The sequence below is a fragment of the Salmo salar genome, chromosome ssa01 (assembly GCF_905237065.1).
Source record: "Salmo salar chromosome ssa01, Ssal_v3.1, whole genome shotgun sequence".
Classification (NCBI taxonomy): domain Eukaryota; kingdom Metazoa; phylum Chordata; class Actinopteri; order Salmoniformes; family Salmonidae; genus Salmo; species Salmo salar.
In genome coordinates this window covers 23,680,447-23,695,980 of record NC_059442.1, presented here as the reverse complement: position 1 = coordinate 23,695,980, position 15,534 = coordinate 23,680,447, and the positions used below count along the sequence as shown (strand labels likewise).

General features: G+C 43.4%; 1 protein-coding gene across 3 annotated transcripts in view; it reads right to left on the bottom strand.

Annotated features, from left to right (window-relative positions):
• Positions 1–15,534, bottom strand: part of LOC106579967 (low density lipoprotein receptor adapter protein 1-B-like) — a 75,498-nt gene that overhangs the window by 13,963 nt on the left and 46,001 nt on the right. The window lies entirely within an intron of this gene.

Sequence of the window (15,534 nt, the reverse complement as noted above, 5' to 3'; positions counted from 1 at the left end):
GGCAGCATCATGCTGTGGGGATGTTTTTCCATCAGCAGGGCCTGGGAAACTGGTCAGAATTGAAGGAATGATGGATGGCGCTAAATACAGAGAAATTCTTACGGGAAACCTGTTTCAGTCTTCCAGAGATTTGAGACTGGGATGGAGGTTCACCTTCCAGCAGGACAATGACCCTAAGCATACTGCTAAAGCAACACTCAAGTGGTTTAAGGGGAAACATTTAAATGTCTTGGAATGGCCTAGTCAAAGCCCAGACCTCAATCCAATTGAGAATCTGTGGTATGACTTAAAGATTGCTGTACACCAGCAGGAACCCATCCAACTTGAAGGAGCTGGAGCAGTTTTGCCTTGAAGAATGGGCAAAAATCCCAGCGGATAGATGTGCCAAGCTTATAGAGACATATCCCAAGAGGCTTGCAGCTGTAATTGCTGCAAAAGGTGGCTCTACAAAGTATTGACTTTGGGGGGGTGAATAGTTATGCACGCTCAAGTTCTGTTTTTTTTGTCTTATTTCTTTCACAATCAAAAAATATTTTGCATCTTCATGTTGTTGTGTAAATCAAATGATACAAACCCCCCAAAAATAAATTTTAATTCCGGGTTGTAAGGCAACAAAATAGGAAAAATGCCAAGGGGGATGAATACTTTCGCAAGGCACTGTATCACATTTACATAAGTATTTCAGACCATTTACAGGGATTACAAGTCTTCTTGGATATGACGCTACAAGCTTGGCACACCTGTATTTGGTGAGTTTCTCCCATTCTTCTCTGCAGATCCTCTCAAGCTCTGTCAGGTTGGATGGGGAGCGTTGCTGTACAGCTATTTTCAAGTCTCTCCAGAGGGTGGGTTCAAGTCTGGGCTCTGGCTGGGCCACTCAAGGACATTCAGAGACTTGTCTCGAAGCCACTCCTGGATTGTCTTGGCTGTGTGCTCAGGCTCATTGTCCTGTTGGAAGGTGAACCTTCACCCCAGTCTGAGGTCCTGAGCACTCTGGAGCATGTTTTCATCAAGGATCTCTCTGTACCTTGCTCCGTTCATCTTTCCCTTGATCCTGACTAGTCTCCCAGTCCCTGCCGCTGAAAAACATCCCCACAGCATGATGCTGCCATCACCTTGCTTCAAATTCCAAGTGGGCTGTCATTTGCCTTTTACTGAGTGGCTTACATAAAGTCCTGATTGGTAGAGTGCTGCAGAGATGGTTGTCCTTCTGGAATGTTCTCCCAGAGTAAGGTACTTCTGTTTTTTATTTGTAATAAAATGTGCAAAATTGTCTAAATCCTATTTTCTCTTTGTCATTATGGGGTATTGTGTGTAGATTGATGAGGGGAAAAAATGATCTAATCCATTTTAGAATAAGGCTGTAACATAACAAATAAAAAGGGAAGGGGTCTGAATACTTTCTGAATGCACTGAACATATCCACTATGGGTATGCATTGCATGCATGTCTCCATTCCCCTATGATAAATGGTGAGTTTTATTCCTGACGCACAAACACATACTTGTGATGCACTCAAGCAAACGAAAACACAGTATCTGAGCAGGCTTGGTCATTCTTAAAAGGCCTGGCTGCTGACCTACTGTACCTAATGCTTCCATTACAGTCAGTGGAGATTAAAAGCACATATCAGCCTGTCCCTTGGGGGCATTGGTTACATTAAAGCCTTTTTAGGATTCCTTAGCCATCGTCCAGCTGAAGCATAAAAAAAACATAGCCCCTCTCCTGTGAGTCCCATTCTCCAGGAGAGCCAAGGTGGCTGAGTGGTGACTGGGTTCTAAACCATTCCCTGGGCGACTGCACCCTTATTTCCACTGAACTGGATAGACCCCAGATAGGGTGAGAGAGAGTGTCATCAAGCATTGAAACAATTCCAAATAATATTGAGAGGCAAAATCAAAGCTATGTGTTTACTGTAAACTACACTTCAAATCGCTATCTCTCATGCAGAGAGATGAGAGCTTAAAGATTTGGGTCAGGGATGCGATTTACAGAAATATGGTGGGGTGGGGGTGCAATGATGTACAGCAAAGAGACAACCACCCTGATGTTCCTACCCACAATCCTCTAGGGCCATGTAACTCACGGAGCAGTCTCAAAGCTTTTTGGTTCTCTCTCCTTCTGCCACAAGAGAACACAACTACTTCCTTTGATATCTCCCCAAAGCCCCACTCCTTTCTACTCCTCTCCCTCATCAGCCACATTGTGTAGAACAAGACAAGACGCAGCAAAGCACATCAGAGGGGTTAGCACTCCTGATGGCTCAGAGTCTGAGCAAACTCTGACGAGGGACAAGGGGGGAAAGATTGAGAGGACGAGGAGAGAGCGCAAGGGGAGAAAAGTCTACACTCCTAATTTGCAGCTTTAATATTCATTTTTTAAATGCAGAGTGGAACACAGAAGCGGGGAAACTAAACAGCCCTCTGCTGCCTTGATCTCTGAAAAATAATGAAATAAAATGGAAATGCATTCAAATTAAAACACTATCAAAAGGCTCTGTGGTAAACACAACCTTCTCCTGCCCAAAACCACTAAAAAGGGGGGAGTAAATGAAAGGCTAGGGGGTGTAAAGGGATGAATAAATAACCTCTCCTTCACTCTCTCAGTGAGACAGGATCAACTCCACAGGCACCCAGCTGTCACAGACAGGACTGAACTGCCATTGTCACATACTCTCCCCCTCCCTCACCGCCTCATCCCGGACAGGTACAAACAGAATGAGGGGTTTAGACAAGAAAAACAGCAACTTCACAAGGATCTAGGTAGATGTTTGAGCGGGATGGAGTTCTACATCCGCTCCCACTAAAACCTGCAGCTTTTCATACCACACCTGCCCGCTCCTGCTGGTTTTCAGTTAATAGGCTAGATGTAGTTAAAGAGAGCAGAGTTGGAGAGAGAGCGGATGCTTGCACTTTCTCTTGAACTAAGTTTTGGAAATACGTAGCCTACCTTTTAGGAGTGGGAACATTTGTAGGCAAAGACAATTAAATGGGTAATAAATATTTATTGAAAAAAAAGGAAAAAGATGCAACGCTCGCTCACCATGGTATGCACGTTGCAATTTTTTGATCGCACCTCAACTCACGTTGGTTGAGTGCCCTCTACTTCTCTGTATTATCAATATTTATTTTACAGACACTGTAGTAAACTACAGCCTAATCATATTTAAGTTAATATCCTTGGAAAGATAACTGCCACATGATTCTCAGTCCAAGCATAGGCAGCCTACTCTATTTCATTGAGACCACACATATAGCCTAATGTAGGACGCACTTGATCTCGCACGACAAACTACTGTAGGAGAGGTAGGCTACTGAAATTGAAGAAGCAAATTCTGAGAGTGTGAATAATGCGTCAAAGGCTACTAATGCATACAAAGCATTAAGACGACTGTTTCCAAATAATATGCGGGACAAAAATAAAATGTCATCCCAAAGTTGTCTGACCACCCGAAGAATGAAAACTGCAGAGTGCGCCCGCAATGATCTCTGTCGGGACCCGCAGGTCTATGCAGCCATCTAGATCCAGTTGCCAGACTAGATCCACAGTCACAAAATACATTTGGAAACATCTAGAAACAAAAGATAACCGTATGCTTGTTGCAACTGAATCTTGATAAGACTAGACATTTTATATCAAACAAGAAGAATGGACATCTGATTCTAAGGCACTATGTTCAGAAGACAACATAGTGAGAGAGGGTGTGCTATATGGAGGTGTGAATAGGGCTGTGGCGGTCAAGAAATTGTCAGCTGGTGATTGTCAAGCAAATATCTGCCAGTCTCACGGTAATTGACCATTAATTAACATAAATACATTTTGCATCGCCTGGCTTCCACACATAGCCTACAAGCCACTGATGCAGATCTTTGGAACATCTACATTTTAAAAAGTAAAATAAACCCATAGCCTACACCATCACAATACATTCATGATGTATTTTAGACAGGTCTAAAGAAACAAGATGTGAAGAAAATGTAGTCTATTTCAGAAGGACAGAATAGCATACTCTGTGTCCTTATGTTAGGCCCTGATCTGGCTATACCATATGGCTGTGGGCTACACTAGTTTAGAGGTCGGCCGATTATGATTTTTCAACGTCGATACGGTACCGATTATTGGAGGACCAAAAAATGCCAATACTGATTAATCATCCGATTTTTATATATATATTTGTAATAATGACAATACTGAATGAACACTTACTTTAACTTAATATAATATATCAATAAAATCAATTTAGTCTCAAATAAATAATGAAACATGTTCAATTTGGTTTAAATAATGCAAAAACAAAGTGTTGGAGAAGAAAGTAAAAGTGCAATATGTGCCATGTAAGAAAGCTAACGTTTAAGTGCCTTGCTCAGAACATGGGACACCAAACGCTGGTGGTGGTGGTGGGGGGGTCCCGAGACACAAAGGGGGGGAATACAGGCCCAGACCCATGATGAGCCTCTACGTGCAACACTGTACGAGGCCGCCCGATCAGGAAACAAATCAAGTTGTAAACTTCCATGAGAACAAAGAGGAGCGGACAAGCCCCTTAACGGGGATAACCTTAGAATACACCTTGAGATATCACTGAGGTGTCCAACACTGGCTTTCCACCACCCACAAAAAAATGGTAACGCGTTCCGGTAGGATAACATTACGCAAGCAATTGGTAGAGTAGCTGGTCCCCTTGGGTACCAGTACCAATGCCAGCAACAGTCAGTCCAGCCACAATCAGTAAGAAGGTTTGAGACCTAACAATTCGAATTGCCCTTGATAACAGATGAGGCAGTAGTCACTCAGATTGCAACACATGGAAGGGAATCTCCAAAACACTCTTCTGATCATTAACACACATGCCGCTAATAAATAGAACCCTCCATTCAGGAGGAAGGTTATTAGAATTCACGAACCATGATCACACCAAGTAAGACTGGTTCAGTTTGTAGCCCCCTGAGTGAGGTCAGAGAGCGTATCAGCCTGGTGGAACCGCGCCTTTTGAATGAACTGTATAAAATGATGGGATAAGAATTAACATCAGACCAGAAAGACATTGAGCTACAGCTCACATTTAAAGTGGTTGGAACTCTTAATCTCAACACGAGGTAGAGACGATAGTCACCTCCCGGACAATCACTCGTACGGCTGATTAGCTGTCCTAAGTAAAGTATCAAGAAAAGTGTAATTAAGTGGGACCATTCTACTACTCTTCTCAAATCACTGTATTCCGCTACTCTCATCACCCCACTGAGAACCATCGACATGGCTGGCTTGCCTATCTTCAAAGAATCATCTTCCAGCGCGAGTGGAAGTAGAGTGAGCTCTGTAGTTCGGTTCAGGACTACGCGACAGGTTGCTGGATGCCTGGCGACGGCAAAGGAGAGCAACAGTCAGTCCCTCCAGGATTCCGTGATTCTGCGATTGCATAATTCAACGCAAAACCAACCAATCAGCACATATTATGCGAGAGCTCGCAATTTTGACCAATCAAGGTGAGTGGCGTTTTACTCAAACTTGTACTCCGCTAACCTTGGCTTTAGTAGGGTGGTCGGCACTCTGCTCTCCCCAGTCTGTCTATGGAGAGCGCTGCTCAAAGCACTGAGTGCAATTTGTCAGCTTTGCCGTTTTAAACTCTCTGTAAAACTTAATGTTCCACAACCAATGACTCCGCAGTGGAGCAACTGATATGGAGGAGGATGAAATGGACGATTACATTAAGATATAGGCCTAGATGAGAAATGGACGATTACATTAAGATATAGGCCTAGATGAGCTAGGCCCTTGGTCATCCTCCCACCTCTCGTTATGTTCAGAAAGAGCTGCGTTTGTTCAAATAAACAAACAGCCCAAAAGAGCACTGTGTATCTAATTTTTTCATGGAAGATAACCTTGAGATATAATATGTCTTAATTGCAGATTGGACCCCAGGTGTTTATTTTGTCTTAGTTTAATCTTTTTTAGTACCTACAGATTATGGGGACATGCATTTTTTTTTTTTGGAACTCTGAGCTAGCTTCCACGCCTTTTTTGTAAAAAAAAAATAGCTGTTTGTTCAGGAAAATAAACACTTTAAACGTTTCTAACTGTTTTTGTGTTATGTATTCTGCTTAAAATCATCCTAAAACTGAGCACATATTACTTTTTATTGCTTTATATGAAATGAACATGAAAAAAACATCGCAAACTGTATCACAGAATTTCAGAAAAAAGCTGCCGCAAAATCAAGCATTTTTGGCACCGGAAATCACACAAAAAAATTGCTAAATCCTGGAGGGACTGAACAATAAGAGACGGGTGGGGACCCGTTTTGGACAATCAGAGCCTTACAAGTGTGCCGAAAAAAGGCCCAACAACCTTTCTTCCAAGAAGGCCTGGTTCTGACAGAAATACATGAAAAATCAAGACATTTACATGTAATTACATTCATGAGTTCTTACTCCAAATGTGTGGCAGTTTGTGTGCAAAGTATATGATTACTGTGAGAGTAGTTTCTAAATGTACCAATGTATTATGTCTCTGTCCCTCTCTGGACCCCCCCTCCCCTCTCTCTCCATGTCTTTTGTAACAAGCCACCATATTGTCAGTCCACTAGAGACCTGTTTTTAATGTATTATGTATGTTTATCCTGTGTTACCATTTATCTAGCTAGTAAATAAATAATTGTGTAGTACTGAATCATAAGTAAGGCTGCGGTTTTTGCAGAGGCAGGAGGTTACAACTGTTCAGAATTATGTGATAAGGTTATGATTAATAAGTTGACTGTTTATAGATGTGATAGGTTAAGACCTTTAGAGTTTAATTCGGAAGATGGTAACTAACTTCTATGGGCTATGTGGGACGCTCATAATTCAAATTTCTCAAACATTTTACACCATTTTAAAGATACACTTCTCCTTAATGTAACCACATTGTCCGATTTCAAAAAGGCTTTACAGCGAAAGCAAAACATTAGATTATGTTAGGAGAGTACATAGACAAAAATAACCACACAGCCATTTTCCAAGCAAAGATATATGTCACAAAAACCCAAAACACAGCTAAATGAAGCACTAACCTTTGACGATCTTCATCAGATGACACTCCTAGGACATCATGTTACACAATACACGTATGTTTTGTTCGATAAAGTTCATATTTATATCCAAAAACAGCATTTTACATTGGCGCGTGATGTTCAGAAAATGTATTCCCACCAAAACTTCCGGTGAATGTGCACATCAATTTACAAAAATACTCATCATAAACGTTGACAAAATATATAACAATTATTTAAAGAATTATAGATAGACTACTCCTGGATGCAACCGCTGTGTCAGATTTTAAAATAGCTTTACGGAGAAAGCACATTTTTCAATATTCTGAGTACATAGCTCGCCATCACAGCAAGCTATACAGACACCCGCCAAGTTCGGGGTCACCTAAACTCAGAATTAGTATTATAAATATTCTCTTACCTTTGCTGATCTTCGTCAGAATGCACTCCCAGGACTGCTACTTCCACAAGAAATGTTGTTTTTGTTCGAAATAATCCATATTTATGTCCAAATACCTCTGTTTTGTTCGTGCGTACAGAGCACTATCCAAACGCATAACACGCGAGCGCGGTACCAGAGACGAAAAGTCAAAATGTTCCATTACTGTTCTTAGATGCATGTCAAACGTTGTTTAAAATCAATCTTTATGGTATTTTTAACGTAAAAATGCGATAATATTCCAACCGGACAATAGCATATTCATTCAAGAATAAAAAGAAGGAACGGTGCGCTCGTGGGATCGCGCATATCCAATCCCTTTGTCCCCAGGCAGTCCACTGATTGACTGAGCTACTATTCTCTGCCCAGTGACAGGAGAATGCTGAAAGAACTTTCTTAACCTGTTGGGGCTAGGGGGCAGTATTTGCACGGCTGGATAAAAAAATGTACCCGATTTAATCTGGTTACTAATTCTACCCAGTAACTAGAATATGCATATACTTATTACATATGGATAGAAAACACCCTAAAGTTTCTAAAACTTTTTGAATGGTGTCTGTGAGTATAACAGAACTCATTTGGCAGGCAAAACCCTGAGACATTTTCTGACAGGAAGTGGATACCTGATGTGTTGTATTACCTTTAAACCTATGCCATTGAAAAACACAGGGGCTGAGGAATATTTTGGCACTTCCTATTGCTTCCAGTAGATGTCACCAGCCTTTACAAAGTGTTTTGAGTCTTCTGGAGGGAGATCTGACCGAACAAGAGCCATGGAACGATGATGGCCCATTAGACACCTGGCGCGCGAGTTCATGTTGGGTACCCTCGTTCCAATACGTTATAAAAGAGAATGCATTCGTCCACCTTGAATATTATTCATGTTCTGGTTAAAAAAGGCCCTAATGATTTATGCTATACAACGTTTGACATGTTTGAACGAACGTAAATATATTTTTTCCCCTCGTTCATGAAGTGAAGTCCGGCGGGCTTAGATCATGTGCTAACAAGATGGAGATTTTTGGACATAAATGATGAGCTTTTTGAACACAACTACATTCGTTATGGACCTGTGATACCTGGAAGTGACATCTGATGAAGAGAATCAAAGGTAATGGATTATTTACATAGTATTTTCGATTTTAGATCTCCCCAACATGGCGGCTAGTCTGTATCGCAACGCATATTTTTCTGGGCGCAGTGCTCAGATTATTGCAAAGTGTGATTTCCCAGTAAGGTTATTTTTAAATCTGGCAAGTTGATTGCGTTCAAGAGATGTAAATCTATAATTCTTTAAATGACAATATAATATTTTACCAATGTTTTCTAATTTTAATTATTTAATTTGTGGTGCTGACTTGACTGCCGGTTATTGAAGGGAAACGATTTCCTGAACATCAACGCCACAGTAAAACGCTGTTTTTGGATATAAATATGAACTTGATAGAACTAAAAATGCATGCATTGTCTAACACAATGTCCTAGGAGTGTCATCTGTTGGAGATTGTAAAAGGTTAGTGCATAATTTTAGCTGATTTATGGTTTTGGTGACGCCTGTCTTTGAATTGGCACAACATTACACACAACTCTTGTAAATGTACTGTCCTAACATACTCTAAATTTATGCTTTCGCCGTAAAACCTTTTTGAAATCGTAAAACGTGGTTAGATTAAGGAGATGTTTATCTTTCAAAGGGTGTAAAATAGTTGTATGTTTGAAAAATTTGAATTTTGATATTTATTTGGATTCAAATTTGCCGCTCTTGAAATGCACCTGCTGTTGATGGAGTGCACCACGGGTGGGACGCTTGCGTCCCACCTAGCCCATAGAGGTTAAGGCTGTTGACAGCCAATGGAAGCCTTAGGAAGTGCAACGTGACCCCACAGACACTGTAGTTTTGATAGGCATTCAAAAGAAGAACCACAATTCTCAGATCTTCCACTTCCTGGTTGAATTTTTCTCAGGTTTTTGCCGCCATATGAGTTCCGTTATACTCACAGACACCATTCAAGCAGTTCTAGAAACTTCAGAGTGTTTTCTATCCAAATCTACTAATAATATAACCAGTTTATAATATAACCAGTAACCAGTTTAATTTGGGTTCGTTTTTCATCCGGCCGTGAAAATACTGCCCCCTACACCTCCACAGGTTAAAGAACCGCTCTCGTGGTGCCGCAATTCCTAATGAGTTAATTGTTACCCGATTAACTATAAAAAAATATTAAAAAAATATAAAAAATAATAACAATAAAAAAAAAATGGGTACCAATTAAACATACAGTGGCAAGAAAAAGTATGTGAACCCTTTGGAATTACCTGGATTTCTACATAAATTGTTCATAACATTTGATCTGATCTTCATCTAAGTCACAACAATAGACAAACACAGTCTGCTTAAACTAATAACACAAAAACAATTATACGTTTTCATGTCTATTGAACACACCATGTAAACATTCACAGTGTAATGTGGAAAAAGTATGTGAACCCTTGGATTTAAGAACTGCTTGTTCCTCCTTTGGCAGCAATAACCTCAACCAAACATTTTCTCTAGTTGCGGATCAGACCTGCACAACCGTCAGAAGGAATTATAGACCATTCATCTTTACAAAACTGTTTCAGTTCAGCAATATTCTTAGGATGTCTGGGGTGAACCGCTCTCGAGGTCATGCCATAGCATTTTAAAAATCGGGTTGAGGTCAGGACTCAGACTGGGCCACTCCAGAAGGCGTATTTTCTTCTGTTGAAGCCATTCTGTTGTTGATTTACTTGTGTGTTTTGGGTCGTTGTCCTGTTGCATCACCCAACTTCTGTTGAGCTTCAATTGGCGGACAAATAGCCTTACATTCTCCTGCAAAATGTATTGATAAACTTGGGAATTCATTTTTCCGTCGATGATAGCAAGCTGTCCAGGCCCTGAGGCAGCCCCAAACCATGACGCTCCCTCCACCATACTTTACAGTTGGGATGAGGTTTTGATGTTGGTGTGCTGTGCCTTTTTTCTCCACACATAGTGTTGTGTGTTCCTTCCAAACAACTCAACTGTAGCTTCATCGGTCCACAGAATATTTTGCCAGAAGCGCTGTGGAACATCCAGGTGCTCTTTTGCGAACTTCAGACGTGCAGCAATGTTTTTTTGGACAGCAGTGGCTTCTTCCATGGTGTCCTCCCATGAACACCATTCTTGTTTAGTGTTTTATGTATCGTAGACCTGTCAACAGAGATGTTAGCATGTTCCAGAGATTTCTGATAGTCTTTAGCTGACACTTTAGAATTCTTCATAACCTCATAAAGCACCCTGCACTGTGCTCTTGCAGTCATCTTTGCAGGACGGCCACTCCTAGGGAGAGTAGCAACAGTGCTGAACTTTCTCCATTTACAGACAATTGGTCTTACCGTGGACTGATGAACATCATGGCTTTTAGAGAGACATAAAGCTGGAAAGAGTTACAAATGTAAGTCAACCATTCTTAATCTTAGGTCTTCTGAGATCTCCTTTGTTCGAGGCATGGTACACATCAGGCAATGCTTCTTGTGAATAGAATACTCAAATTTTGTGAGTGTTTTTTGGAGGGTAGGGCAGCTCCGGCCGCAAAACCTGAATCAATAGGGGAGGGTCCGGGTGGGCATCTAGCGTTGGTGGTGGCTCCGGTGCAGGTCGTAACCCCCGCCCAGACCCCAGATCCGGCCATGGCGCCGAGCTGAACGTCGTGACTGGACTGGGCATCGGCGCAGAGGAAGGCTCCTGCCATGGAGCTGGGTTGAACGCCGTGCCCTCACTGGGCACCGGCGCAGAGGAAGGCTCCTGCCATGGAGCTGGACTGGACGCCGTGCCTGAACTGGGCACCGGCGCAAAGGAGGGCTCCGGCCTGTGGACCGTCGCAGGAGGTTCCGGACTGTGGACCGTCGCAGGAGGTTCCGGACTGTGGACCGTTGCCGGAAGCTCTGGACTGTTGATGCGCACTGGAGGCCTAGTGCGTGGAGCTGGTACAGGTGGCAACGGACTGGTGACACGCACTTCAGGGCGAGTGCGGGGAGCAGGCACAGGACATGCCGGACTGGGGAGGCACACTGGAGGCCTGATGCGTGGGACCGGCACAGGTTGCACCGGACTGGTGACACGCTCTTCAGGGCGAGTGCGAGGAGCTGGCACAGGACGTACTGGGCTGTGAAGGTGTACTGGAGACCTGGTGCGTAGGGCCGGCACAAATCTTACCGGAACGATGACACACTTCGCACGGTGAGTGCGGGAAGCTGGCACAGGACGTACTGGGCTGTGGAGGCACACTGGAGACCTGGTGCGTGGAGCTGGCACAGTTTTTACCAGACTGCTAGCACGCTCCTCAGGACGAGTACGGAGAGCTGACTCAGGTGGCATCAAACAGATAACATGCTCCTTAGGGCGAATGTCGTGCATCATACACCAACACAACAACTCTCTCATTTCTCTCTCCTCCAATTTCTCCATCAACTCACTGACGGTCTCTGACTCTCCGTTCACTCTCCTCCAATTTCTCCTTCTCCCAGATTGGCTCTGGTTCGCTCCTCGGCTCTGCCGACCACCCCGTGTGCCCCCCGGCTGTCCTTTGGGCTTTCCTTGTGGCTGCGAACCCCGGCGTCGTCGCTGTCCTCCCTTATCTCCTTGTGTCTGCTTCCAAGGAAGGCTTTCGTGTCCCTCCATGATTTCCTCCCATGTCCAGGATATCTTCTCCTCCTTGATCTCCTCCCAAGCCCAGGATACCTTCTCCTCCTGGGCATGCTGCTTGGTCCTGTTGTGGTGGGATCTTCTGTCACGATCCTCATAAGAACTGGACCAAGGCACAGCGTACGTAGCGTTCCACATCTTTATTATAAAGTGAAACTTCAGCAAATACAAAACAATAAACGAACAAACGAAACGTGAAGCTCTCACAGGCAACTACACAAAACCAAAACAAGATCCCACAAAACACAGTGGGGAAATGGCTGCCTAAATATGATCCCCAATCAGAGACAACGATAAACAGCTGCTTCTGATTGGGGACCATACCAGGCCAACATAGAAATAGAACAACCTAGATTACCCACCCTAGTCACACCCCGACCTAACCAACATAGAGAATAAAAGGCTCTCTATGGTCAGGGCATGACAATAGACAAAAAAAATACAAACATTTTGTGTTATTAGTTTAAGCACACTGTGTTTGTCTATTGTGGTGACTAAGATAAAGATCAGATCAAATTTTATGACAAATTTATGCAGAAAACCAGGTAATTCCAAAGGGTTCACATACTTTTTCTTGCCACTGTAGTTAGCTGATTCGATAAATAACAGTCATCAGATGAATGAAAGTAAAGTCATGCCGGTGTGGCGGTAATACAGTGGTGAAGAGGGAGAAATACACATAGAGAATACCCCCAGGAGTTGTCATTTACATAGAAGTCATACATGCAGTAAATTACATACATGTTCTGCTGATCTGTGAAAACCATGCATGGGTGTTTGACACTGCCCTAACAGAGCACTTTCAATGTGCGCACACACACACACACACACACACACACACACACACACACACACACATACACATACACAGGTTTAGCCTGGTACATGCTCAAAGTAAAACATACTTAAATTAAACAATATACCTAGTAAATAATTTATGTACTAGAATCAAATATTGACACTCCATTTGAAGGAGTAGACCTCACTATATCATTGGTGACTTCCATCTCGTCCCACTTCTGCCTCATGTTCTCACAGCCCACAGTGAAAACACAGGAAACAGGGCAGATTGACTCAAACCCACCTAGGCTACGACTCGCTGAACTCCTGTCAATAAACATAACAAATCAAATCTTATTTGTCACATACGCAGAATACAACAGGTGTAAGTAAGCATTTTTACAGTGAAATGCTTACTTACAAGCCCTTAACCAACAATGCAGTTAAGAAAAATACCTAAAGAAAATAATAAAAGTAACAAATAATTAAAGAGCAGCAGAAAATAACAATAACGAGGCTATATACAGGGGCTACCGGTACAGAGTCAATGTCCAGGAGCACCGGTTAGTTGAGGTAATATGTACATGTAGGTAGTTATTAAAGTGACTATGCATAGACAGAGTAGCAGCAGCATAAACAGAGAGTAGCAGCAGTAACAGAGCAGCAGCAGCGTAAAAGAGCAATGCAAATAGTTTGGGTAGCCATTTGACTAGATGTTCAGGAGTCTTATGGCTTGGGGGTAGAAGCTGTTTAGAAGCCTCTTGGACCTAGACTTGGCGCTCTGGTACCGCTTGCCGTGCGGTAGCAGAGAGAACAGTCTATGACTAGGGTGGCTGGAGTTTTTGACAATTTTTAGGGCCTTTCTCTGACACCCCCTGGTATAGAGGTCCTGGATGGAAGGAAGCTTGGCCACAGTGATGTACTGGGCCGTACGCACTACCTTCTGTAGTGCCTTGCGGTTGGAGGCAGAGCAGTTGCCATACCAGGCAGTGATGCAACCAGTCAGGATGCTCTCGATGGTGCAGCTGTAGAACGTTTTGAGGATCTGAGGACCCATGACAAATCTTTTCAGTGTCCTGAAGGGCAATAGGTTTTGTTGTGCCCACTTCACCACTGTTTGTGTGCTTGGACCATTTTAGTTTGTTGGTGATGTGGACGCCAAGGAGCTCTCAACCTGCTCCACTACAGCCCCGTCGATGAGAATGGGGGTATGCTCGGTCCTCCTTTACCTGTAGTCCACAATCATATCCTTTGTCTTGATCACGTTGAGGGAGAGGTTGTTGTTATTGCACAACACGGTCAGGTCTCTGATCTCCTCCCTATAGGCTGTCTCGTCGTTGTCGTTTAGGCCTACCACTGTTGTGTCATTGGCAAACTTAAAGATGGTGTTGGAGTCGTGCCTGGCCGTGCAGTCATGAGTGAACTGGGAGTACAAGAGGGGACTGAGCATGCACCCAAGGGGCCCCAGTGTTGAGGATCAGCGTGGCCGATGTGTTGTTACCTACCCTTACCACCTGGGGGCCGCCCGTCAGGAAGTCCAGGATCAAGTTGCAGAGGGAGGTGTTTAGTCCCAGGGTCCTTAGCTTAGTGATGAGCTTTGAGGGCACTATGGTGTTGAATGCTGAGCTGTAGTCTATGAATATCATTCTCATATTAGGTGTTTTGTCCAGGTGTGAAAGGGCAGTGTGAAGTGCGATTGAGATCGCATCATCTGTGGATCTGTTAGGGCGGTATGCAAATCGGAGTGGGTCTAGGGTTTCTGGGATAATGGTGTTGATGTGAGCCATGACCAGCCTTTCAAAGCATTTCATGGCTGAAGACATGAGTGCTATGGATCGGTAGTCATTTAGGCAGGTTACCTTAGTGTTCTTGGGCACAGGGACTACTGTGGTCTGCTTGAACCATGTTGGTATTACAGACTCAGACAGAGAGAGGTTGAAAATGTCAGTGAAGACTCTTGCCAGTTGGTCAACACATGCTTGGAGTACACATCCTGGTAATCCATCGTCGTCCGGAACAGTGGATGCTCTCATGCATGTTTCAGTGTTACTTGCCTCAAAGCGAGCATAGAAGTAATTTAGCTCGTCTGGTAGGCTCGTGTCACTGGGCAGCTCTCGGCTGTGCTTCCCTCTGTAGTCTAATAGTTTGCAAGTCCTGCCACATCTGACGAGCATCGGAGCCGGTGTAGTACGAATCGATCTTAGTCCTGTATTGACTCTTTGCCTGTTTGATGGATCGTCGGGGGGCAATAGGGATTTCTTATAAGCTTCCGGGTTAGAGTCCCGCTCCTTGAAAGCGACAGCTCTATCCTTTAGCTCAGTGCGGATGCTGCCTGTAATCCATGGCTTCTGGTTGGGATATGTAAGTACAGTCACAGTGGGGACGATGTCCTCGATACACTTATTGATGAAGCCAGTGACTGATGTGGTGTACTCCTCAATGCCATCGGAAGAATCCTGGAATATATTCCAGTCTGTGCTAGCAAAACAGTCCTGTTATTTAGCATCTGCTTCATCTGACCACTTTTTATTGACCGAGTCACTGGTGCTTCCTGCTTTCAATTTTGATTGTAAGCAGTAATCAGGA